This window comes from Drosophila miranda (genome assembly GCF_003369915.1).
Source record: "Drosophila miranda strain MSH22 chromosome Y unlocalized genomic scaffold, D.miranda_PacBio2.1 Contig_Y1_pilon, whole genome shotgun sequence".
Lineage (NCBI taxonomy): Eukaryota > Metazoa > Arthropoda > Insecta > Diptera > Drosophilidae > Drosophila > Drosophila miranda.
Window position 1 is genome coordinate 18,697,054 of NW_022881603.1, and position 27,601 is coordinate 18,724,654.

At 47.9% G+C, this 27,601-nt stretch overlaps 2 pseudogenes; both read right to left on the bottom strand.

The window, feature by feature from the left end:
- LOC117191467 overlaps positions 1–27,601 on the bottom strand; it is a 125,884-nt pseudogene that overhangs the window by 66,917 nt on the left and 31,366 nt on the right.
- LOC117190086 lies at positions 26,207–27,421 on the bottom strand (annotated as a pseudogene).

A 27,601-nucleotide genomic window follows, 5' to 3' on the forward strand; every position in this document is an offset into this window, starting at 1 on the left:
TGGCCCGAACATACTCCTCCCGTTGGGAGCTAGTCTCTCAACAGATTCCTTAAGGGGCAGCAAACACAGCCGAGTGACGGCCCTCCTGATGTTTCCTGAGGATGTCTTCAGGTCAGCGACGCGACACACTCCGTCCTTGCCCAAAACGACATCGACCACTCTAGCCAGTGGCCAACGCATTGGAGGAAGATTTTCGTCCTTCACCAGAACGAGGTCGTTCTTGCAGATGTTTTGCGCGGGGGTACGCCACTTCGCGCGCTCTTGCAAAAGAGTGAGATACTCTTCGCGCCAACGGCTCCAAAATATTTGCTGTAGTTGGGTGACCCGCTGCCAGCCATCCAGACGATTGTAGTTCAGCTTCGTTAGGTCAGGCTCGAGGATTTGCTCATGGGGGCCGCCTAAAAGCAGATGAGCAGGAGTCAAAACGTCTAAATCATCAGGATTTTCTGAAAGCGAGAGCAAAGGGCGAGAGTTAACAATTGCAGTGATCTGACAGATCAGAGTGCGCAGCTCGTCGAAGCTAAGCACAGATGGTCCAACTGAGCGGTACAGGTGATATTTTGCGGTCTTCACGGCCGCTTCCCACAACCCGCCAAAATGCGGAGAGCGAGGTGGGATGAAACGCCAGTCGATCGAGTCAGCCAAGCAGGATTCGTGGACCTCCTTCATATGCGGTTCGCTCAGACAAAGCTTCTTTAGCTCCAGAAGCTCGTTCTTGGCCCAACGAAGTTTGTCGCATTGTCCGACCAAATTTGACTTGGCCTTCCTGGAGTGGAAGTAAAACGCTTTAGTGTGCCTAGAAACGATGCGGGGGGCAAATCCTTTACGAGCTCCATGTGTATAGCCTTAGAAGTGAAACAGATGAATACGCTAAGGTAGCACTTGATCGGAGGCCTCGTGCGGATTTCTGATCGGTAGAAAAAAGGTCCACAGTAATCTACTCCAGTGACTTCAAAAGCTCGAGATCCTTCCAAACGTTCCTTAGGTAGGTCTCCCATGATGTGTTCGACCATGCGCGGCCTAATCCTGAAGCATCTCACACATCTGCTGACGACCCTTGACACTGCCTTAACACCTCCAATGGGCCAATATTCCAGCCGAATTTTGGATAGCAAGGCGCGAGGTCCGGCATGGAGGTTTCTTTCATGATAATATCTTATCAGCGCAAAGGTAATGGAATGTCCCTTTGGCAGAATGAGCGGGTGCTGAGCGTCAAATCCTAGCGATGAGTTGCCAAGACGACCTCCAACTCTAAGTAGTCCAGAATGATCGATGATCGCAAATTTGCATCCGGACGTGAGATCGGCATGTGGAGACGTGATTAGCAATCCTCTCTTGCGAAGCTCCAAAGTTGCTATGTTGTTAGATGGAGATACAGGCCACTTATCCTTGGAGCCTAGCAAAAAGGATGGGCCGTGAAACCATAGCTCTGACTGGATAAGATGGTTGGGAAGCGAGCCTCTCGAGAGAATATCAGCAGGATTTAACGATGTGGGAACATAGCGCCATTCCATGGCTGCCGTCAACCCTGAATTGATGCCACTCGATTTGCCACGAAAACTTGAAATTTAGCTGGCTCGTCCCTAATCCAAGATAATGCTGTTGACGAATCCGACCAGCAATAGAACCGACCTGTAAAGATTCCCATGTCCTTTACATTCTGCATGATTTTCGCAAGCAAATGGGCTCCACTTAATTCCAGCTTAGGAATCGATATAGTCTTTAGCGGCGCCACTCGCGACTTTGAGCACAAAACGTGGCTCAAAGACTGGGCTTCCCTGGACACGACATACACGCAAGCGCCATATGCTTCTAAGCTGGCATCACAGAATCCGTGAACTTCTGTAGCCACACTAGAACGAAGAACCAAGCGAGGAAATGAGATCCGAGAAATGCTTGCCAAACTATTTCTCAAGTCCATCCAAGTTGAATGCAACGCTGACGGTAGGCTTTCATCCCAATCCAAATTTTCTCTACAAAGCTGCTGAAGGAAGATTTTGCACCTGACAATGACTGGATTTATCAATCCAAGAGGGTCGTAGAACCGCGCAATCGTAGATAAAACCGACCGCTTTGATGGCTTTGAGTTTGTGTCCAGTGCGGACAAGGCAAAAAGCAGCTGATCCGAAGCAGGGTCCCACGCTAAGCCGAGAGTTTTGGCAATGTCGCTTCCATCATTAAACTTTAGGAACTTCTCTATGTCATCTTCAGGGGTTCCCTCAAGTACTTCCTGGTGACTGGAGCACCATTTCCTTAGTCTAAAATTACCACGGGACAGTAAAGCTGATGTTTGGTGCATCTTGTCCATGACCTGTGCGACCGAATTACCGCCCGAAATAAGGTCATCCACGTAAAACTCCTGCCGCAGAGCAGCTGAGCCAAGAGGGTAGGACTCACCCTCGTCGATGGCCAGCTGGTGCATTGCGCGGACCGCTAAAAATGATGCTGCCCTCGTCCCGTATGTGACGGTGTCTAATGTGTAGACTTGAACCTCGGACTCGATGGAATCTCGCCATAGGATGCACTGATACAAATTGTCGGGTGGAGACACTCGTACGCAGCGGTACATTTTACAAATGTCCCCAGTGAGAGCGACTGGATATGTTCGAAAGCGAATCAATATGTTAAACAATGCAGGCTGAATAACAGGGCCTGTCATCATCACATCATTTAGAGAATATCCAGTTGATGTAGCTGCGGATCCGTCGAAAACGACACGGAGTTTTGTCGTCGTACTGTCCTCCTTTAAGACACAGTGATGAGGCAAGAAATATTTGCAGAGACTACGGGAATCAGGGTTGACTTGGTGCATATGATGCAAATCAATGTACTCCCTCATAAAGGCGGAATACCGCTCCTTGAGTGTAGGATTACGCTCCAGTTTTCGCTCCAGACTGATGAACCGTCGATAAGCCTGAGCATAAGATTCTCCTAAACGATCAGTATTGTTATTTAGCGGCAGACGAACTGCATACTCCCCGGATGGCAACCGTGAAAGGTGGCTTACGAAATGTGCTTCACAATCGTCTTCTTCTTTGGTATTCAAACCAGCCTCCACACAATTCTCGACTTCCCAAAACATACAAAGAGTTTTATCCAACCTTGCTTCCATCTCAGCTATCGAATCTGGACAATTGTGCGTAGCCAAAGGGGCCGAGCTTGATACCTTCTGTCCACCGCCAGATACGATCCACCCAAGCCGGGTCTTCTGCAGAAGAGGCAGTCCATCGGTGAGTTTGATTTGCCCTACGCAGAGGAGATCATAAAAAACGCTCGCACCAATGAGAAGATCAACCCGTTGAGTATTGAAAAATGCAGGATCAGCGAGCTGAATGTTAGATGGAATACGCCAATCGGATACATTTACTGTCATACTTGGTTGAGAATCGGTAATCGTGGGGGCGATGAGAGCAGTAAGTGTAGTTGTGTAAGCAGAGGTGCGAGAATGCATACAAATGCTTATGGTGGATCCCTCAGGAGAAACGCTGGTATCGCCCAGCCCAAACACAAGTGCAGACGATTGAGTTCTCCTAAGCTGAAGCTGCTGGGCGAACCTGGATGTGACGAGATGCAGCTGCGATCCTGAATCTAAGATGGCACGACAAGGAACTAAAACGCCAGACCGATTCTTTACGAGAACCACGGCTGTAGCCAGAAGCACGACATCAGAGTGAAGACCTTGGGCAGCAAGAGAGGTAGACGAAGGTAGAGACGAGCTGCTAGCAGAATTTTGAGCAACGGAAAGAGTGTCCGGTTGAACGGCCAGATCGGGAGGAGTAATACCTGGGCAGCCTTGTGTTGTGGGCTGTATACTATCGAAGTGCAACAAACTATGATGCCTACCGCCGCATACTCCACATTTTCCACTAATGCATGCGCGGGTCCGGTGCCCCGGCTTTAGGCAATTGAAGCATAGGGAAAGCTTCTTCACTTCTTTGTGGCGCAGCAACGGTAGTTGCACGAGTATATTCCATGGACCGCTGAGTGGCAAAAGACGCATACAGACGGGTCGGCGGAAGAGTTGGAAGCTACAAACGTTTTCTTAACCTGCGTATAGGAATGGTTTTTTCCCACCTGATCGCTACTAGCGTGTGTCGCTGTAGCATATTCCAACCGCTCCATTTTCTGGCAGCGTTGCTGCAAGAATTCGAAGAATTCCTCTGCGGTAGGTATAGCATCCGACGATGTGTGCTCCTCCCATTTGGTTTGCGTCTTCGAATCCAACTTCTGCAGCAGCATGTTGATGACCATGAATCCTGAAATCTCCTCAGCAGTTCCCAATGTCTGCAACGCTCGCATGTGTAAATTGACTGCATCCGAAAACTCCCGAAGCCTTTTAGCAGAAGGCGAGTCTACCCTCTTTAGCCCAAGAATCTTCTTGATGTGTGCCTGGAAAACAAGTCTTTTGTTATTAAAGCGTTTATTAAGTATATCCAGAGCCGCACGAAAATTGGCACTGGAGAGCTCTAACGATCGAACCGAATATATATCTATAAATATTCCAGCCGCACTCTCACTGAATTTGCACTTTAAACTGTTTTTCAACGTGCACCCAAATGTATTTGTTGGTAGTTAAACTACCCAACAACAAAATATTGTATAAATAATAAGTGTTTTAACGGAACGCGATTAAGCAATGGTTTTATATCACGTCGGGGGGTCACCAATGTTTGAGATGCCAAGCTTTTTTGCCACCTATGTGTTTCAAAAATAAAGAGATTTCGGGTTAAACTTTATAATTCGTATTTAATCTTGGTGGCTTAGCGGAAGCTGATTGCTTGCTATTGCCAGATAAACCTTATGCGAGATCGATATGCAACCAATGCGCAGAGGGGTTAGCATAGAACTAAACTATAGACGACGGCGTTAGATCAAAGTGATTGCCGAAGTAGCGGCAGCAGATCAAAGTAGTTGCCGAAGTGGCGGCGGCAGAGAGCCCCTTTAGCGGGAGAGCGCAGCAGCTCTGCAGAACGTCAACGTTTTACAACATAGGCGGCTCTCTCTGCTCATACAATAATAATGTTAAAGTTACGGTTATTCTTCAGCGGCTGGCCCGAACATACTCCCCCCGTTGGGAGCTAGTCTCTCAACAGATTCCTTAAGGGGCAGCAAACATAGCCGAGTGACGGCCCTACTGATGTTTCCTGAGGATGTCTTCAGGTCAGCGACACACTCCGTCCTTGCCCAAAACGACATCGACCACTCTAGCCAGTGGCCAACGCATTGGAGGAAGATTTTCGTCCTTCACCAGAACGAGGTCGTTCTTGCAGATGTTTTGCGCGGGGTACGCCACTTCGCGCGCTCTTGCAAAAGAGTGAGATACTCTTCGCGCCAACGGCTCCAAAATATTTGCTGTAATTGGGTGACCCGCTGCCAGCCATCCAGACGATTGTAGTTCAGCTTCGTTAGGTCAGGCTCGAGGATTTGCTCATGGGGGCCGCCTAAAAGCAGATGAGCAGGAGTCAAAACGTCTAAATCATCAGGATTTTCTGAAAGCGAGAGCAAAGGGCGAGAGTTAACAATTGCAGTGATCTGACAGATCAGAGTGCGCAGCTCGTCGAAGCTAAGCACAGATGGTCCAACTGAGCGGTACAGGTGATATTTTGCGGTCTTCACGGCCGCTTCCCACAACCCGCCAAAATGCGGAGAGCAAGGTGGGATGAAACGCCAGTCGATCGAGTCAGCCAAGCAGGATTCGTGGACCTCTTTCATATGCGGTTCGCTCAGACAAAGCTTCTTTAGCTCCAGAAGCTCGTTCTTGGCCCCAACGAAGTTTGTCGCATTGTCCGACCAAATTTGACTTGGCCTTCCTCGAGTGGAAGTAAAACGCTTTAGTGCGCCTAGAAACGATGCGGTGGTCAAATCCTTTACGAGCTCTATGTGTATAGCCTTAGAAGTGAAACAGATGAATACGCTAATGTAGCACTTGATCGGAGGCCTCGTGCGGATTTCTGATCGGTAGAAAAAAGGTCCACAGTAATCTACTCCAGTGACTTCAAAAGCTCGAGATCCTTCCAAACGTTCCTTAGGTAGGTCTCCCATGATGTGTTCGACCATGCGCGGCCTAGTCCTGAAGCATCTCACACATCTGCTGACGACCCTTGACACTGCCTTAACACCTCCAATGGGCCAATATTCCAGCCGAATTTTGGATAGCAAGGCGAGGGTCCGGCATGGAGGTTTCTTTCATGATAATATCTTATCAGCGCAAAGGTAATGGAATGTCCCTTTGGCAGAATGAGCGGGAACTGAGCGTCAAATCCTAGCGATGAGTTGCCAAGACGACCTCCAACTCTAAGTAGTCCAGAATGATCGATGATCGCAAATTTGCATCCGGACGTGAGATCGGCATGTGGAGACGTGATTAGCAATCCTCTCTTGCGAAGCTCCAAAGTTGCTATGTTGTTAGATGGAGATACAGGCCACTTATCCTTGGAGCCTAGCAAAAAGGATGGGCCGTGAAACCATAGCTCTGACTGGATAAGATGGTTGGGAAGCGAGCCTCTCGAGAGAATATCAGCAGGATTTAACGATGTGGGAACATAGCGCCATTCCATGGCTGCCGTCAACTCCTGAATTGATGCCACCCGATTTGCCACGAAAACTTGAAATTTAGCTGGCTCGTCCCTAATCCAAGATAATGCTGTTGACGAATCCGACCAGCAATAGAACCGACCTGTAAAGATTCCCATGTCCTTTACATTCTGCATGATTTTCGCAAGCAAATGGGCTCCACTTAATTCCAGCTTAGGAATCGATATAGTCTTTAGCGGCGCCACTCGCGACTTTGAGCACAAAACGTGGCTCAAAGACTGGGCTTCCCTGGACACGACATACACGCAAGCGCCATATGCTTCTAAGCTGGCATCACAGAATCCGTGAACTTCTGTAGCCACACTAGAACGAAGAACCAAGCGAGGAAATGAGATCCGAGAAATGCTTGCCAAACTATTTCTCAAGTCCATCCAAGTTGAATGCAACGCTGAGGGTAGGCTTTCATCCCAATCCAAATTTTCTCTCCAAAGCTGCTGAAGGAAGATTTTGCACCTGACAATGACTGGATTTATCAATCCAAGAGGGTCGTAGAACCGCGCAATCGTAGATAAAACCGACCGCTTTGATGGCTTTGAGTTTGTGTCCAGTGCGGACAAGGCAAAAAGCAGCTGATCCGAAGCAGGGTCCCACGCTAAGCCGAGAGTTTTGGCAATGTCGCTTCCATCATTAAACTTTAGGAACTTCTCTATGTCATCTTCAGGGGTTCCCTCAAGTACTTCCTGGTGACTGGAGCACCATTTCCTTAGTCTAAAATTACCACGGGACAGTAAAGCTGATGTTTGGTGCATCTTGTCCATGACCTGTGCGACCGAATTACCGCCCGAAATAAGGTCATCCACGTAAAACTCCTGCCGCAGAGCAGCTGAGCCAAGAGGGTAGGACTCACCCTCGTCGATGGCCAGCTGGTGCATTGCGCGGACCGCTAAAAATGATGCAGCCCTCGTCCCGTATGTGACGGTGTCTAATGTGTAGACTTGAACCTCGGACTCGATGGAATCTCGCAATAGGATGCACTGATACAAATTGTCGGGTGGAGACACTCGTACGCAGCGGTACATTTTACAAATGTCCCCAGTGAGAGCGACTGGATATGTTCGAAAGCGAATCAATATGTTAAACAATGCAGGCTGAATAACAGGGCCTGTCATCATCACATCATTTAGAGAATATCCAGTTGATGTAGCTCCGGATCCGTCGAAAACGACACGGAGTTTTGTCGTCGTACTGTCCTCCTTTAGGACACAGTGATGAGGCAAGAAATATTTGCAGAGACTACGGGAATCAGGGTTGACTTGGTGCATATGATGCAAATCAATGTACTCCCTCATAAAGGCGGAATACCGCTCCTTGAGTGTAGGATTACGCTCCAGTTTTCGCTCCAGACTGATGAACCGTCGATAAGCCTGAGCATAAGATTCTCCTAAACGATCAGTATTGTTATTTAGCGGCAGACGAGCTGCATACTCCCCGGATGGCAACCGTGAAAGGTGGCTTACGAAATGTGCTTCACAATCGTCTTCTTCTTTGGTATTCAAACCAGCCTCCACACAATTCTCGACTTCCCAAAACATACGAAGAGTTTTATCCAACCTTGCTTCCATCTCAGCTATCGAATCTGGACAATTGTGCGTAGCCAAAGGGGCCGAGCTTGATACCTTCTGTCCACCGCCAGATACGATCCACCCAAGCCGGGTCTTCTGCAGAAGAGGCAGTCCATCGGTGAGTTTGATTTGCCCTACGCAGAGGAGATCATAAAAAACGCTCGCACCAATGAGAAGATCAACCCGTTGAGGATTGAAAAATGCAGGATCAGCGAGCTGAATGTTAGATGGAATACGCCAATCGGATACATTTACTGTCATACTTGGTTGAGAATCGGTAATCGTGGGGGCGATGAGAGCAGTAAGTGTAGTTGTGTAAGCAGAGGTGCGAGAATGCATACAAATGCTTATGGTGGATCCCTCAGTAGAAACGCTGGTATCGCCCAGCCCAAACACAAGTGCAGACGATTGAGTTCTCCTAAGCTGAAGCTGCTGGGCGAACCTGGATGTGACGAGATGCAGCTGCGATCCTGAATCTAAGATGGCACGAAAAGGAACTAAAACGCCAGACCGATTCTTTACGAGAACCACGGCTGTAGCCTGAAGCACGACATCAGAGTGAAGACCTTGGGCAGCAAGAGAGGTAGACGAAGGTAGAGACGAGCTGCTAGCAGAATTTTGAGCAACGGAAAGAGTGTCCGGTTGAACGGCCAGATCGGGAGGAGTAATACCTGGGCAGCCTTGTGTTGTGGGCTGTATACTATCGAAGTGCAACAAACTATGATGCCTACCGCCGCATACTCGACATTTTCCACTATTGCATGCGCGGGTCCGGTGCCCCGGCTTTAGGCAATTGAAGCATAGGGAAAGCTTCTTCACTTCTTTGTGGCGCAGCAACGGTGAGAGATTTCCGAATATCTTGCACGAGTATATTCCATGGCCCGCTGAGTGGCAAAAGACGCATACAGACGGGTCGGCGGAAGAGTTGGAAGCTACAAACGTTTTCTTAACCTGCGTATAGGAATGGTTTTTTCCCACCTGATCGCTACTAGCGTGTGTCGCTGTAGCATATTCCAACCGCTCCATTTTCTGGCAGCGTTGCTGCAAGAATTCGAAGAATTCCTCTGCGGTAGGTATAGCATCCGACGATGTGTGCTCCTCCCATTTGGTTTGCGTCTTCGAATCCAACTTCTGCAGCAGCATGTTGATGACCATGAATCCTGAAATCTCCTCAGCAGTTCCCAATGTCTGCAACGCTCGCATGTGTAAATTGACTGCATCCGAAAACTCCCGAAGCCTTTTAGCAGAAGGCGAGTCTACCCTCTTTAGCCCAAGAATCTTCTTGATGTGTGCCTGGAAAACAAGTCTTTTGTTATTAAAGCGTTTATTAAGTATATCCAGAGCCGCACGAAAATTGGCACTGGAGAGCTCTAACGATCGAACCGAATCCAAAGCCGCATCAGCGAGGCAAGAGCGAAGGTGCTGGAATTTCTCGATGTCACTGAGATCCGCATCCGCTTCAATCACCGATTTGAACATTGCCATAAAATCCGAGAACTCGACGTATCCACCAGAAAATTTAGGCACCTTCAGCTCAGGAAGTCGCTGCTTGTGAGCCATGATGATGGTACTATGTCCGGAATGGCTTGGCAGAGTCGTAGAATGGGCAGCGGCGTGTGACTGGCTTACTTCAACAGCAGCCAGCAAATCAGCTTTCAACGATATGAAAAGAGTATCGAAGATTTCGCGCAGCTCACTCCCAATCTCGTTTTGATCGAGAGCCTCCAACTCATTATGGGCCTTATTAAATTCCTCTCGAATTTCTGCCAACATATCAAGGCGCACCTCGACTTCCGCAGCGGTCAGCTTATCGATTTTATTCCCCGCGAAGGATTCGCCAAGCCTGTGCAATCGATCATATAATGACTGACTTTTACGCTTATACAGACTTAGTCTGGAATCAGCCACCACAATATTTCCGCCCGCGCCTGTATTCGGATCGTTGTCCATGTTAACCGTTGTGCAATTCGACACAACAACGGAAAATGAAATACCGCTTAAGCGACGATTTATAGACGCGAGAGCGAGAATGCAAGACACGAAAAGTCAAGAACCGCGGCTGCAGCTGCGCAGAGAATGAGAGATTCGACGCTTAAAGTACCGGAATTTGTCTATAAATATTCCAGCCGCACTCTCACTGAATTTGCACTTTAAACTGTTTTTCAACGTGCACCCAAATGTATTTGTTGGTAGTTAAACTACCCAACAACAAAATATTGTATAAATAATAAGTGTTTTAACGGAACGCGATTAAGCAATGGTTTTATATCACGTCGGGGGGTCACCAATGTTTGAGATGCCAAGCTTTTTTGCCACCTATGTGTTTCAAAAATAAAAAGAGATTTCGGGTTAAACTTTATAATTCGTATTTAATCTTGGTGGCCTAGCGGAAGCCGATTGCTTGCTATTGCCAGATAAACCTTATGCGAGATCGATATGCAACCAATGCGCAGAGGGGTTAGCATAGAACTAAACTATAGACGACGGCGTTAGATCAAAGTGATCGCCGAAGTGGCGGCAGCAGATCAAAGTAGTTGCCGAAGTGGCGGCGGCAGAGAGCCCCTTTAGCGGGAGAGCGCAGCAGCTCTGCAGAACGTCAACGTTTTACAACATAGGCGGCTCTCTCTGCTCATACAATAATAATGTTAAAGTTACGGTTATTCTTCAGCGGCTGGCCCGAACATACTCCCCCGTTGGGAGCTAGTCTCTCAACAGATTCCTTAAGGGGCAGCAAACATAGCCGAGTGACGGCCCTACTAATGTTTCCTGAGGATGTCTTCAGGTCAGCGACACACTCCGTCCTTGCCCAAAACGACATCGACCACTCTAGCCAGTGGCCAACGCATTGGAGGAAGATTTTCGTCCTTCACCAGAACGAGGTCGTTCTTGCAGATGTTTTGCGCGGGGGTACGCCACTTCGCGCGCTCTTGCAAAAGAGTGAGATACTCTTCGCGCCAACGGCTCCAAAATATTTGCTGTAATTGGGTGACCCGCTGCCAGCCATCCAGACGATTGTAGTTCAGCTTCGTTAGGTCAGGCTCGAGGATTTGCTCATGGGGGCCGCCTAAAAGCAGATGAGCAGGAGTCAAAACGTCTAAATCATCAGGATTTTCTGAAAGCGAGAGCAAAGGGCGAGAGTTAACAATTGCAGTGATCTGACAGATCAGAGTGCGCAGCTCGTCGAAGCTAAGCACAGATGGTCCAACTGAGCGGTACAGGTGATATTTTGCGGTCTTCACGGCCGCTTCCCACAACCCGCCAAAATGCGGAGAGCAAGGTGGGATGAAACGCCAGTCGATCGAGTCAGCCAAGCAGGATTCGTGGACCTCCTTCATATGCGGTTCGCTCAGACAAAGCTTCTTTAGCTCCAGAAGCTCGTTCTTGGCCCCAACGAAGTTTGTCTCATTGTCCGACCAAATTTGACTTGGCCTTCCTCGAGTGGAAGTAAAACGCTTTAGTGCGCCTAGAAACGATGCGGTGGTCAAATCCTTTACGAGCTCCATGTGTATAGCCTTAGAAGTGAAAAAGATGAATACGCTAATGTAGCACTTGATCGGAGGCCTCGTGCGGATTTCTGATCGGTAGAAAAAAGGTGCACAGTAATCTACTCCAGTGACTTCAAAAGCTCGAGATCCTTCCAAACGTTTCTTAGGTAGGTCTCCCATGATGTGTTCGACCATGCGCGGCCTAGTCCTGAAGCATCTCACACATCTGCTGACGACCCTTGACACTGCCTTAACAACTCCAATGGGCCAATATTCTAGCCGAATTTTGGATAGCAAGGCGCGAGGTCCGGCATGGAGGTTTCTTTCATGATAATATCTTATCAGCGCAAAGGTAATGGAATGTCCCTTTGGCAGAATGAGCGGGTGCTGAGCGTCAAATCCTAGCGATGAGTTGCCAAGACGACCTCCAACTCTAAGTAGTCCAGAATGATCGATGATCGCAAATTTGCATCCGGACGTGAGATCGGCATGTGGAGACGTGATTAGCAATCCTCTCTTGCGAAGCTCCAAAGTTGCTATGTTGTTAGATGGAGATACAGTCCACTTATCCTTGGAGCCTAGCAAAAAGGATGGGCCGTGAGACCATAGCTCTGACTGGATAAGATGGTTGGGAAGCGAGCCTCTCGAGAGAATATCAGCAGGATTTAACGATGTGGGAACATAGCGCCATTCCATGGCTGCCGTCAACTCCTGAATTGATGCCACTCGATTTGCCACGAAAACTTGAAATTTAGCTGGCTCGTCCCTAATCCAAGATAATGCTGTTGACGAATCCGACCAGCAATAGAACCGACCTGTAAAGATTCCCATGTCCTTTACATTCTGCATGATTTTCGCAAGCAAATGGGCTCCACTTAATTCCAGCTTAGGAATCGATATAGTCTTTAGCGGCGCCACTCGCGACTTTGAGCACAAAACGTGGCTCAAAGACTGGGCTTCCCTGGACACGACATACACGCAAGCGCCATATGCTTCTAAGCTGGCATCACAGAATCCGTGAACTTCTGTAGCCACACTAGAACGAAGAACCAAGCGAGGAAATGAGATCCGAGAAATGCTTGCCAAACTATTTCTCAAGTCCATCCAAGTTGAATGCAACGCTGAGGGTAGGCTTTCATCCCAATCCAAATTTTCACTCCAAAGCTGCTGAAGGAAGATTTTGCACCTGACAATGACTGGATTTATCAATCCAAGAGGGTCGTAGAACCGCGCAATCGTAGATAAAACCGACCGCTTTGATGGCTTTGAGTTTGTGTCCAGTGCGGACAAGGCAAAAAGCAGCTGATCCGAAGCAGGGTCCCACGCTAAGCCGAGAGTTTTGGCAATGTCGCTTCCATCATTAAACTTTAGGAACTTCTCTATGTCATCTTCAGGGGTTCCCTCAAGTACTTCCTGGTGACTGGAGCACCATTTCCTAAGTCTAAAATTACCACGGGACAGTAAAGCTGATGTTTGGTGCATCTTGTCCATGAACTGTGCGACCGAATTACCGCCCGAAATAAGGTCATCCACGTAAAACTCCTGCCGCAGAGCAGCTGAGCCAAGAGGGTAGGACTCACCCTCGTCGATGGCCAGCTGGTGCATTGCGCGGACCGCTAAAAATGATGCAGCCCTCGTCCCGTATGTGACGGTGTCTAATGTGTAGACTTGAACCTCGGACTCGATGGAATCTCGCCATAGGATGCACTGATACAAATTGTCGGGTGGAGACACTCGTACGCAGCGGTACATTTTACAAATGTCCCCAGTTAGAGCGACTGGATATGTTCGAAAGCGAATCAATATATTAAACAATGCAGGCTGAATAACAGGGCCTGTCATCATCACATCATTTAGAGAATATCCAGTTGATGTAGCTGCGGATCCGTCGAAAACGACACGGAGCTTTGTCGTCGTACTGTCCTCCTTTAGGACACAGTGATGAGGCAAGAAATATTTGCAGAGACTACGGGAATCAGGGTTGACTTGGTGCATATGATGCAAATCAATGTACTCCCTCATAAAGGCGGAATACCGCTCCTTGAGTGTAGGATTACGCTCCAGTTTTCGCTCCAGACTGATGAACCGTCGATAAGCCTGAGCATAAGATTCTCCTAAACGATCAGTATTGTTATTTAGCGGCAGAAGAACTGCATACTCCCCGGATGGCAACCGTGAAAGGTGGCTTACGAAATGTGCTTCACAATCGTCTTCTTCTTTGGTATTCAAACCAGCCTCCACACAATTCTCGACTTCCCAAAACATACGAAGAGTTTTATCCAACCTTGCTTCCATCTCAGCTATCGAATCTGGACAATTGTACGTAGCCAAAGGGGCCGAGCTTGATACCTTCTGTCCACCGCCAGATACGATCCACCCAAGCCGGGTCTTCTGCAGAAGAGGCAGTCCATCGGTGAGTTTGATTTGCCCTACGCAGAGGAGATCATAAAAAACGCTCGCACCAATGAGAAGATCAACCCGTTGAGGATTGAAAAATGCAGGATCAGCGAGCTGAATGTTAGATGGAATACGCCAATCGGATACATTTACTGTCATACTTGGTTGAGAATCGGTAATCGTGGGGGCGATGAGAGCAGTAAGTGTAGTTGTGTAAGCAGAGGTGCGAGAATGCATACAAATGCTTATGGTGGATCCCTCAGTAGAAACGCTGGTATCGCCCAGCCCAAACACAAGTGCAGACGATTGAGTTCTCCTAAGCTGAAGCTGCTGGGCGAACCTGGATGTGACGAGATGCAGCTGCGATCCTGAATCTAAGATGGCACGACAAGGAACTAAAACGCCAGACCGATTCTTTACGAGAACCACGGCTGTAGCCAGAAGCACGACATCAGAGTGAAGACCTTGGGCAGCAAGAGAGGTAGACGAAGGTAGAGACGAGCTGCTAGCAGAATTTTGAGCAACGGAAAGAGTGTCCGGTTGAACGGCCAGATCGGGAGGAGTAATACCTGGGCAGCCTTGTGTTGTGGGCTGTATACTATCGAAGTGCAACAAACTATGATGCCTACCGCCGCATCCTCGACATTTTCCACTATTGCATGCGCGGGTCCGGTGCCCCGGCTTTAGGCAATTGAAGCATAGGGAAAGCTTCTTCACTTCTTTGTGGCGCAGCAACGGTGAGAGATTTCCGAATATCTTGCACGAGTATATTCCATGGCCCGCTGAGTGGCAAAAGACGCATACAGACGGGTTGGCGGAAGAGTTGGAAGCTACAAACGTTTTCTTAACCTGCGTATAGGAATGGTTTTTTCCCACCTGATCGCTACTAGCGTGTGTCGCTGTAGCATATTCCAACCGCTCCATTTTCTGGCAGCGTTGCTGCAAGAATTCGAAGAATTCCTCTGCGGTAGGTATAGCATCCGACGATGTGTGCTCCTCCCATTTGGTTTGCGTCTTCGAATCCAACTTCTGCAGCAGCATGTTGATGACCATGAATCCTGAAATCTCCTCAGCAGTTCCCAATGTCTGCAACGCTCGCATGTGTAAATTGACTGCATCCGAAAACTCCCGAAGCCTTTTAGCAGAAGGCGAGTCTACCCTCTTTAGCCCAAGAATCTTCTTGATGTGTGCCTGGAAAACAAGTCTTTTGTTATTAAAGCGTTTATTAAGTATATCCAGAGCCGCACGATAATTGGCACTGGAGAGCTCTAACGATCGAACCGAATCCAAAGCCGCATCAGCGAGGCAAGAGCGAAGGTGCTGGAATTTCTCGATGTCACTGAGATCCGCATCCGCTTCAATCACCGATTTGAACATTGCCATAAAATCCGAGAACTCGACGTATCCACCAGAAAATTTAGGCACCTTCAGCTCAGGAAGTCGCTGCTTGTGAACCATGATGATGGTACTATGTCCGGAATGGCTTGGCAGAGTCGTAGAATGGGCAGCGGTGTGTGACTGGCTTACTTCAACAGCAGGCTTCCCTGGACACGACATACACGCAAGCGCCATATGCTTCTAAGCTGGCATCACAGAATCCGTGAACTTCTGTAGCCACACCAGAACGAAGAACCAAGCGAGGAAATGAGATCCGAGAAATGCTTGCCAAACTATTTCTCAAGTCCATCCAAGTTGAATGCAACGCTGAGGGTAGGCTTTCATCCCAATCCAAATTTTCTCTCCAAAGCTGCTGAAGGAAGATTTTGCACCTGACAATGACTGGATTTATCAATCCAAGAGGGTCGTAGAACCGCGCAATCGTAGATAAGACCGACCGCTTTGATGGCTTTGAGTTTGTGTCCAGTGCGGACAAGGCAAAAAGCAGCTGATCCGAAGCAGGGTCCCACGCTAAGCCGAGAGTTTTGGCAATGTCGCTTCCATCATTAAACTTTAGGAACTTCTCTATGTCATCTTCAGGGGTTCCCTCAAGTACTTCCTGGTGACTGGAGCACCATTTCCTAAGTCTAAAATTACCACGGGACAGTAAAGCTGATGTTTGGTGCATCTTGTCCATGACCTGTGCGACCGAATTACCGCCCGAAATAAGGTCATCCACGTAAAACTCCTGCCGCAGAGCAGCTGAGCCAAGAGGGTAGGACTCACCCTCGTCGATGGCCAGCTGGTGCATTGCGCGGACCGCTAAAAATGATGCAGCCCTCGTCCCGTATGTGACGGTGTCTAATGTGTAGACTTGAACCTCGGACTCGATGGAATCTCGCCATAGGATGCACTGATACAAATTGTCGGGTGGAGACACTCGTACGCAGCGGTACATTTTACAAATGTCCCCAGTGAGAGCGACTGGATATGTTCGAAAGCGAATCAATATGTTAAACAATGCAGGCTGAATAACAGGGCCTGTCATCATCACATCATTTAGAGAATATCCAGTTGATGTAGCTGCGGATCCGTCGAAAACGACACGGAGCTTTGTCGTCGTACTGTCCTCCTTTAGGACACAGTGATGAGGCAAGAAATATTTGCAGAGACTACGGGAATCAGGGTTGACTTGGTGCATATGATGCAAATCAATGTACTCCCTCATAAAGGCGGAATACCACTCCTTGAGTGTAGGATTACGCTCCAGTTTTCGCTCCAGACTGATGAACCGTCGATAAGCCTGAGCATAAGATTCTCCTAAACGATCAGTATTGTTATTAAGCGGCAGACGAGCTGCATACTCCCCGGATGGCAACCGTGAAAGGTGGCTTACGAAATGTGCTTCACAATCGTCTTCTTCTTTGGTATTCAAACCAGCCTCCACACAATTCTCGACTTCCCAAAACATACGAAGAGTTTTATCCAACCTTGCTTCCATCTCAGCTATCGAATCTGGACAATTGTGCGTAGCCAAAGGGGCCGAGCTTGATACCTTCTGTCCACCGCCAGATACGATCCACCCAAGCCGGGTCTTCTGCAGAAGAGGCAGTCCATCGGTGAGTTTGATTTGCCCTACGCAGAGGAGATCATAAAAAACGCTCGCACCAATGAGAAGATCAACCCGTTGAGGATTGAAAAATGCAGGATCAGCGAGCTGAATGTTAGATGGAATACGCCAATCGGATACATTTACTGTCATACTTGGTTGAGAATCGGTAATCGTGGGGGCGATGAGAGCAGTAAGTGTAGTTGTGTAAGCAGAGGTGCGAGAATGCATACAAATGCTTATGGTGGATCCCTCAGTAGAAACGCTGGTATCGCCCAGCCCAAACACAAGTGCAGACGATTGAGTTCTCCTAAGCTGAAGCTGCTGGGCGAACCTGGATGTGACGAGATGCAGCTGCGATCCTGAATCTAAGATGGCACGACAAGGAACTAAAACGCCAGACCGATTCTTTACGAGAACCACGGCTGTAGCCAGAAGCACGACATCAGAGTGAAGACCTTGGGCAGCAAGAGAGGTAGACGAAGGTAGAGACGAGCTGCTAGCAGAATTTTGAGCAACGGAAAGAGTGTCCGGTTGAACGGCCAGATCGGGAGGAGTAATACCTGGGCAGCCTTGTGTTGTGGGCTGTATACTATCGAAGTGCAACAAACTATGATGCCTACCGCCGCATACTCGACATTTTCCACTATTGCATGCGCGGGTCCGGTGCCCCGGCTTTAGGCAATTGAAGCATAGGGAAAGCTTCTTCACTTCTTTGTGGCGCAGCAACGGTGAGAGATTTCCGAATATCTTGCACGAGTATATTCCATGGCCCGCTGAGTGGCAAAAGACGCATACAGACGGGTCGGCGGAAGAGTTGGAAGCTACAAACGTTTTCTTAACCTGCGTATAGGAATGGTTTTTTCCCACCTGATCGCTACTAGCGTGTGTCGCTGTAGCATATTCCAACCGCTCCATTTTCTGGCAGCGTTGCTGCAAGAATTCGAAGAATTCCTCTGCGGTAGGTATAGCATCCGACGATGTGTGCTCCTCCCATTTGGTTTGCGTCTTCGAATCCAACTTCTGCAGCAGCATGTTGATGACCATGAATCCTGAAATCTCCTCAGCAGTTCCCAATGTCTGCAACGCTCGCATGTGTAAATTGACTGCATCCGAAAACTCCCGAAGCCTTTTAGCAGAAGGCGAGTCTACCCTCTTTAGCCCAAGAATCTTCTTGATGTGTGCCTGGAAAACAAGTCTTTTGTTATTAAAGCGTTTATTAAGTATATCCAGAGCCGCACGATAATTGGCACTGGAGAGCTCTAACGATCGAACCGAATCCAAAGCCGCATCAGCGAGGCAAGAGCGAAGGTGCTGGAATTTCTCGATGTCACTGAGATCCGCATCCGCTTCAATCACCGATTTGAACATTGCCATAAAATCCGAGAACTCGACGTATCCACCAGAAAATTTAGGCACCTTCAGCTCAGGAAGTCGCTGCTTGTGAGCCATGATGATGGTACTATGTCCGGAATGGCTTGGCAGAGTCGTAGAATGGGCAGCGGCGTGTGACTGGCTTACTTCAACAGCAGCCAGCAAATCAGCTTTCAACGATATGAAAAGAGTATCGAAGATTTCGCGCAGCTCACTCACAATCTCGTTTTGATCGAGAGCCTCCAACTCATTATGGGCCTTATTAAATTCCTCTCGAATTTCTGCCAACATATCAAGGCGCACCTCGACTTCCGCAGCGGTCAGCTTATCGATTTTATTCCCCGCGAAGGATTCGCCAAGCCTGTGCAATCGATCATATAATGGCTGACTTTTACGCTTATACAGACTCAGTCTGGAATCAGCCACCACAATATTTCCGCCCGCGCCTGTATTCGGATCGTTGTCCATGTTAACCGTTGTGCAATTCGACACAACAACGGAAAATGAAATACCGCTTAAGCGACGATGTATAGACGCGAGAGCGAGAATGCAAGACACGAAAAGTCAAGAACCGCGGCTGCAGCTGCGCAGAGAATGAGAGATTCGACGCTTAAAGTACCCGAATTTGTCTATAAATATTCCAGCCGCACTCTCACTGAATTTGCACTTTAAACTGTTTTTCAACGTGCACCCAAATGTATTTGTTGGTAGTTAAACTACCCAACAACAAAATATTGTATAAATAATAAGTGTTTTAACGGAACGCGATTAAGCAATGGTTTTATATCACGTCGGGGGGTCACCAATGTTTGAGATGCCAAGCTTTTTTGCCACCTATGTGTTTCAAAAATAAAAAGAGATTTCGGGTTAAACTTTATAATTCGTATTTAATCTTGCTAGCCTAGCGGAAGCCGATTGCTTGCTATTGCCAGATAAACCTTATGCGAGATCGATATGCAACCAATGCGCAGAGGGGTTAGCATAGAACTAAACTATAGACGACGGCGTTAGATCAAAGTGATTGCCGAAGTGGCGGCAGCAGATCAAAGTAGTTGCCGAAGTGGCGGCGGCAGAGAGCCCCTTTAGCGGGAGAGCGCAGCAGCTCTGCAGAACGTCAACGTTTTACAACATAGGCGGCTCTCTCTGCTCATACAATAATAATGTTAAAGTTACGGTTATTCTTCAGCGGCTGGCCCGAACATACTCCCCCCGTTGGGAGCTAGTCTCTCAACAGATTCCTTAAGGGTCAGCAAACATAGCCGAGTGACGGCCCTACTGATGTTTCCTGAGGATGTCTTCAGGTCAGCGACGCGACACACTCCGTCCTTGCCCAAAACGACATCGACCACTCTAGCCAGTGGCCAACGCATTGGAGGAAGATTTTCGTCCTTCACCAGAACGAGGTCGTTCTTGCAGATGTTTTGCGCGGGGGTACGCCACTTCGCGCGCTCTTGCAAAAGAGTGAGATACTCTTCGCGCCAACGGCTCCAAAATATTTGCTGTAATTGGGTGACCCGCTGCCAGCCATCCAGACGATTGTAGTTCAGCTTCGTTAGGTCAGGCTCGAGGATTTGCTCATGGGGGCCGCCTAAAAGCAGATGAGCAGGAGTCAAAACGTCTAAATCATCAGGATTTTCTGAAAGCGAGAGCAAAGGGCGAGAGTTAACAATTGCAGTGATCTGACAGATCAGAGTGCGCAGCTCGTCGAAGCTAAGCACAGATGGTCCAACTGAGCGGTACAGGTGATATTTTGCGGTCTTCACGGCCGCTTCCCACAACCCGCCAAAATGCGGAGAGCAAGGTGGGATGAAACGCCAGTCGATCGAGTCAGCCAAGCAGGATTCGTGGACCTCCTTCATATGCGGTTCGCTCAGAAAAAGCTTCTTTAGCTCCAGAAGCTCGTTCTTGGCCCCAACGAAGTTTGTCGCATTGTCCGACCAAATTTGACTTGGCCTTCCTCGAGTGGAAGTAAAACGCTTTAGTGCGGTGGTCAAATCCTTTACGAGCTCCATGTGTATAGCCTTAGAAGTGAAACAGATGAATACGCTAATGTAGCACTTGATCGGAGGCCTCGTGCGGATTTCTGATCGGTAGAAAAAAGGTCCACAGTAATCTACTCCAGTGACTTCAAAAGCTCGAGATCCTTCCAAACGTTCCTTAGGTAGGTCTCCCATGATGTGTTCGACCATGCGCGGCCTAGTCCTGAAGCATCTCACACATCTGCTGACGACCCTTGACACTGCCTTAACACCTCCAATGGGCCAATATTCCAGCCGAATTTTGGATAGCAAGGCGCGAGGTCCGGCATGGAGGTTTCTTTCATGATAATATCTTATCAGCGCAAAGGTAATGGAATGTCCCTTTGGCAGAATGAGCGGGTGCTGAGCGTCAAATCCTAGCGATGAGTTGCCAAGACGACCTCCAACTCTAAGTAGTCCAGAATGATCGATGATCGCAAATTTGCATCCGGACGTGAGATCGGCATGTGGAGACGTGATTAGCAATCCTCTCTTGCGAAGCTCCAAAGTTGCTATGTTGTTAGATGGAGATACAGGCCACTTATCCTTGGAGCCTAGCAAAAAGATGGGCCGTGAGACCATAGCTCTGACTGGATAAGATGGTTGGGAAGCGAGCCTCTCGAGAGAATATCAGCAGGATTTAACGATGTGGGAACATAGCGCCATTCCATGGCTGCCGTCAACTCCTGAATTGATACCACTCGATTTGCCACGAAAACTTGAAATTTAGCTGGCTCGTCCCCAATCCAAGATAATGCTGTTGACGAATCCGACCAGCAATAGAACCGACCTGTAAAGATTCCCATGTCCTTTACATTCTGCATGATTTTCGCAAGCAAATGGGCTCCACTTAATTCCAGCTTAGGAATCGATATAGTCTTTAGCGGCGCCACTCGCGACTTTGAGCACAAAACGTGGCTCAAAGACTGGGCTTCCCTGGACACGACATACACGCAAGCGCCATATGCTTCTAAGCTGGCATCACAGAATCCGTGAACTTCTGTAGCCACACTAGAACGAAGAACCAAGCGAGGAAATGAGATCCGAGAAATGCTTGCCAAACTATTTCTCAAGTCCATCCAAGTTGAATGCAACGCTGAGGGTAGGCTTTCATCCCAATCCAAATTTTCACTCCAAAGCTGCTGAAGGAAGATTTTGCACCTGACAATGACTGGATTTATCAATCCAAGAGGGTCGTAGAACCGCGCAATCGTAGATAAAACCGACCGCTTTGATGGCTTTGAGTTTGTGTCCAGTGCGGACAAGGCAAAAAGCAGCTGATCCGAAGCAGGGTCCCACGCTAAGCCGAGAGTTATGGCAATGTCGCTTCCATCATTAAACTTTAGGAACTTCTCTATGTCATCTTCAGGGGTTCCCTCAAGTACTTCCTGGTGACTGGAGCACCATTTCCTAAGTCTAAAATTACCACGGGACAGTAAAGCTGATGTTTGGTGCATCTTGTCCATGACCTGTGCGACCGAATTACCGCCCGAAATAAGGTCATCCACGTAAAACTCCTGCCGCAGAGCAGCTGAGCCAAGAGGGTAGGACTCACCCTCGTCGATGGCCAGCTGGTGCATTGCGCGGACCGCTAAAAATGATGCAGCCCTCGTCCCGTATGTGACGGTGTCTAATGTGTAGACTTGAACCTCGGACTCGATGGAATCTCGCCATAGGATGCACTGATACAAATTGTCGGGTGGAGACACTCGTACGCAGCGGTACATTTTACAAATGTCCCCAGTGAGAGCGACTGGATATGTTCGAAAGCGAATCAATATGTTAAACAATGCAGGCTGAATAACAGGGCCTGTCATCATCACATCATTTAGAGAATATCCAGTTGATGTAGCTGCGGATCCGTCGAAAACGACACGGAGTTTTGTCGTCGTACTGTCCTCCTTTAGGACACAGTGATGAGGCAAGAAATATTTGCAGAGACTACGGGAATCAGGGTTGACTTGGTGCATATGATGCAAATCAATGTACTCCCTCATAAAGGCGGAATACCGCTCCTTGAGTGTAGGATTACGCTCCAGTTTTCGCTCCTGATTAACCGTCGATAAGCCTGAGCATAAGATTCTCCTAAACGATCAGTATTGTTATTTAGCGGCAGACGAACTGCAAACTCCCCGGATGGCAACCGTGAAAGGTGGCTTACGAAATGTGCTTCACAATCGTCTTCTTCTTTGGTATTCAAACCAGCCTCCACACAATTCTCGACTTCCCAAAACATACAAAGAGTTTTATCCAACCTTGCTTCCATCTCAGCTATCGAATCTGGAAAATTGTGCGTAGCCAAAGGGGCCGAGCTTGATACCTTCTGTCCACCGCCAGATACGATCCACCCAAGCCGGGTCTTCTGCAGAAGAGGCAGTCCATCGGTGAGTTTGATTTGCCCTACGCAGAGGAGATCATAAAAAACGCTCGCACCAATGAGAAGATCAACCCGTTGAGGATTGGAAAATGCAGGATCAGCGAGCTGAATGTTAGATGGAATACGCCAGTCGGATACATTTACTGTCATACTTGGTTGAGAATCGGTAATCGTGGGGGCGATGAGAGCAGTAAGTGTAGTTGTGTAAGCAGAGGTGCGAGAATGCATACAAATGCTTATGGTGGATCCCTCAGTAGAAACGCTGGTATCGCCCAGCCCAGACACAAGTGCAGACGATTGAGTTCTCCTAAGCTGAAGCTGCTGGGCGAACCTGGATGTGACGAGATGCAGCTGCGATCCTGAATCTAAGATGGCACGGCAAGGAACTAAAACGCCAGCCCGATTCTTTACGAGAACCACGGCTGTAGCCAAAAGCACGACATCAGAGTGAAGACCTTGGGCAGCAAGAGAGGTAGACGAAGGTAGAGACGAGCTGCTTGCAGAATTTTGAGCAACGGAAAGAGTGTCCGGTTGAACGGCCAGATCGGGAGGAGTAATACCTGGGCAGCCTTGTGTTGTGGGCTGTATACTATCGAAGTGCAACAAACTATGATGCCTACCGCCGCATACTCGACATTTTCCACTATTGCATGCGCGGGTCCGGTGCCCCGGCTTTAGGCAATTGAAGCATAGGGAAAGCTTCTTCACTTCTTTGTGGCGCAGCAACGGTGAGAGATTTCCGAATATCTTGCACGAGTATATTCCATGGCCCGCTGAGTGGCAAAAGACGCATACAGACGGGTCGGCGGAAGAGTTGGAAGCTACAAACGTTTTCTCAACCTGCGTATAGGAATGGTTTTTTCCCACCTGATCGCTACTAGCGTGTGTCGCTGTAGCATATTCCAACCGCTCCATTTTCTGGCAGCGTTGCTGCAAGAATTCGAAGAATTCCTCTGCGGTAGGTATAGCATCCGACGATGTGTGCTCCTCCCATTTGGTTTGCGTCTTCGAATCCAACTTCTGCAGCAGCATGTTGATGACCATGAATCCTGAAATCTCCTCAGCAGTTCCCAATGTCTGCAACGCTCGCATGTGTAAATTGACTGCATCCGAAAACTCCCGAAGCCTTTTAGCAGAAGGCGAGTCTACCCTCTTTAGCCCAAGAATCTTCTTGATGTGTGCCTGAAAAACAAGTCTTTTGTTATTAAAGCGTTTATTAAGTATATCCAGAGCCGCACGAAAATTGGCACTGGAGAGCTCTAACGATCGAACCGAATCCAAAGCCGCATCAGCGAGGCAAGAGCGAAGGTGCTGGAATTTCTCGATGTCACTGAGATCCGCATCCGCTTCAATCACCGATTTGAACATTGCCATAAAATCCGAGAACTCGACGTATCCACCAGAAAATTTAGGCACCTTCAGCTCAGGAAGTCGCTGCTTGTGAACCATGATGATGGTACTATGTCCGGAATGGCTTGGCAGAGTCGTAGAATGGGCAGCGGTGTGTGACTGGCTTACTTCAACAGCAGCCAGCAACTCAGCTTTCAACGATTTGAAAAGAGTATCGAAGATTTCGCGCAGCTCACTCCCAATCTCGTTTTGATCGAGAGCCTCCAACTCATTATGGGCCTTATTAAATTCCTCTCGAATTTCTGCCAACATATCAAGGCGCACCTCGACTTCCGCGGCGGTCAGCTTATCGGCTGCAGCTGCGCAGAGAATGAGAGATTCGACGCTTAAAGTACCGGAATTTGTCTATAAATATTTCAGCCGCACTCTCACTGAATTTGCACTTTAAACTGTTTTTCAACGTGCACCCAAATGTATTTGTTGGTAGTTAAACTACCCAACAACAAAATATTGTATAAATAATAAGTGTTTTAACGGAACGCGATTAAGCAACGGTTTTATATCACGTCGGGGGGTCACCAATGTTTGAGATGCCAAGCTTTTTTGCACCTATGTGTTTCAAAAATGAAAAGAGATTTCGGGTTAAACTTTATAATTCGTATTTAATCTTGGTGGCTTAGCGGAAGCCGATTGCTTGCTATTGCCAGATAAACCTTATGCGAGATCGATATGCAACCAATGCGCAGAGGGGTTAGCATAGAACTAAACTATAGACGACGGCGTTAGATCAAAGTGATTGCCGAAGTGGCGGCAGCAGATCAAAGTAGTTGCCGAAGTGGCGGCGGCAGAGAGCCCCTTTAGCGGGAGAGCGCAGCAGCTCTGCAGAACGTCAACGTTTTACAACATAGGCGGCTCTCTCTGCTCATACAATAATAATGTTAAAGTTACGGTTATTCTTCAGCGGCTGGCCCGAACACACGTTTTATAGTAAGATCTAACAGGAGTGCGGATACCAAATTTGGTTACTCTAGCCTTAATAGTCTCTGAGATTTTTGAATATCCCCAGATTTTCGTCCTTTGCGGGGGCGGAAGGGGGTGTGGCGAAATTTTGAAACAAACTCGTCTCGGTCCGATATATTAGGAGTGTAGATACCAAATTTGGTTGCTCTAGCTTTTGTAGTCTCTGAGATCTAGGCGCTAATGTTTTACTCTAAGCAAAGCCGCCTATGCTACGTGTGTGTTAGAGAGAGACAGGGCGAGAAAAAATGAAATTGTTTTCTTGATGCTGGCTATAATAATAATACGATCCAATTCAGATTCTGTAGTCTAAATGATATAGTCATTCTCTACGATTCTGCGTTTTTGGTTTTCTCGTATCGTTAAAATTTTGGATGCCACAGATTTTCGTCCTTTGTGGGGGCGGATGTGGGCGGGGCGAAGTTTTGAAATATTTTTGTAGCAGTGACATATCACAGAAGTCTGGGTCCAAAACATCGTTGCTCTAGCTCTTATAGTCTTTGAGCACTAGGCGCTGAAGGGGACGGACAGACGGACAGACGGACGGACGGACAGACGGACAGACAGACAGGGCTCAATCGACTCGGCTATTGATGCTGATCAAGAATATATATACTTTATGGGGTCGGAAACGATTCCTTCTTGACGTTACACACATCCACTTTTACCACAAATCTAATATACCCCAATACTCATTTTGAGTATCGGGTATAAAAATGAGAATTAATTGCACTAATCACTTGTGCGCGAATAAACAAATGTCTAGAGCAGCGAACTGCAGTGAACTGTAACGAAGTAATTATTGTACCCGGGAGAGGAGAGGGCGAAAAGTCGAAAGCTAATCAACTGTCGAATGGTGGCGGGGGGGCGGGCGTCGGAAGAGTAAATAACAAAGACGAATGGGGTTCGGCGTTTGGCGCTCGGCTTCGTATTGAAATTTATCTGGTTTAACAATGCTCTTAAAGCCTTTAGAAACAAACATAATACGCGTAAATTATTAAAAATAATGGGCATTCGTGTGTGTTGAGCTGATGGAGGGATTCATTTTAATGATTTTTTAGGGGTACTGTACACTTGGTCCTCGGTAAATCGTTCAGCTCCATTTGGCTCTTTGGACGGACTAGCATCTGTACGGATCTCAGAGATCTGAAGCTATACCATTGCTCCCAGAAAATGCCCTGGACATTGTCCACCTCGGCCTTGAAGTACTTGCCATTCAAATTGCTATGGGAAGAGGATATTTACTGAATAATTCGTATGTGTTTGTGTGATACTCAGTGGACGGATGAATTACCTTCGCGAACAGAAGTCGTACCACCAGGCTCCGTGGTGATACTCGGCGCAATTCATATCCGTAAATTCATCGAAGGTTGAGAATTTCATCTTGTCATGGGTGCGTAGCGCGTCGCTGGAATTTCCTTGATAATGGCCGAGCAATTTCAATTCGTAGCCTTCCTCCTCGCTGCCAATAACAAAGTCATCGTAGTGAGCATAGCTTGACTCTCCATTGAATCTCCTGAAGCTTATGTAGAGCTCATGAGGCTGGGAGCTGGTCATCCAGGACCGGCGGCCGTGAGACCCTCACAGGACACCAGAAAGGGTAGGAACCCTGGCAAATGGATCGAATGAATCCCAGACGACATGCCGTAGGGCATACAAGAGGTGGTGGCTGCCTCCCAGTCTGCCAACAGGTCGTCCTTCTTCTCCCTGAATTTACCATCAAAATATACGACTTTGGCTCTCAGATGATCGATCAATGCCGCACTGGAGGTGTTCTGTTTTCTTAAATCAGTCAACACGTGCTGTTTCCTCTTCAATCTGGTCTCGTAGACCTTGACCTTCTGCTCGAGTTCCTTGATTTGATCCGCCTTTTCCTTCAGTTTGGCTGTATATTCTGTGAGATTCTCAAATCTCTTCAGTAGATCGTCGTCAGTGTGTTCCTTGGTTTGAAGCTTGTTTATTTCATTTTCTCTGTCCTTGATGGTGGCTGCACTCTCTGCTATTTTACCCATATAAACGTCCAATACATCATCCAGATCTTCTTTGCTAATGCGAATGGTTTTGTGCTGATCAATGTGGACTTCTGCCAACTTCTCGTGCACGGCTGTGACATTGGCAATGGGCATGCTACTTGACGGTACTACTTCAGTTTTGTTCTTCAAGTCTATAATGGCAGCCAACCAAGGCTTAAGCTTGGGGATGGCCTCAAAGGACCAAGGTACAGCCAAAAGAATAAGCAGTAAAACGAAATAGTTTTCCATTGTGAGTCGTATTCTCCGAACCATGCACATTGCAATCAAAATTAAACTGAGATCGCAAACGAAATGCATTTTGAATGAATTAACTGTTCAAATTCGAAAGCTAATGCAAAGCTGTTTGCTGATAAGAATTACTGCACTTCCAAGCCGCACTTGAACTTGAAAGTGTACTTGTACAGCTGT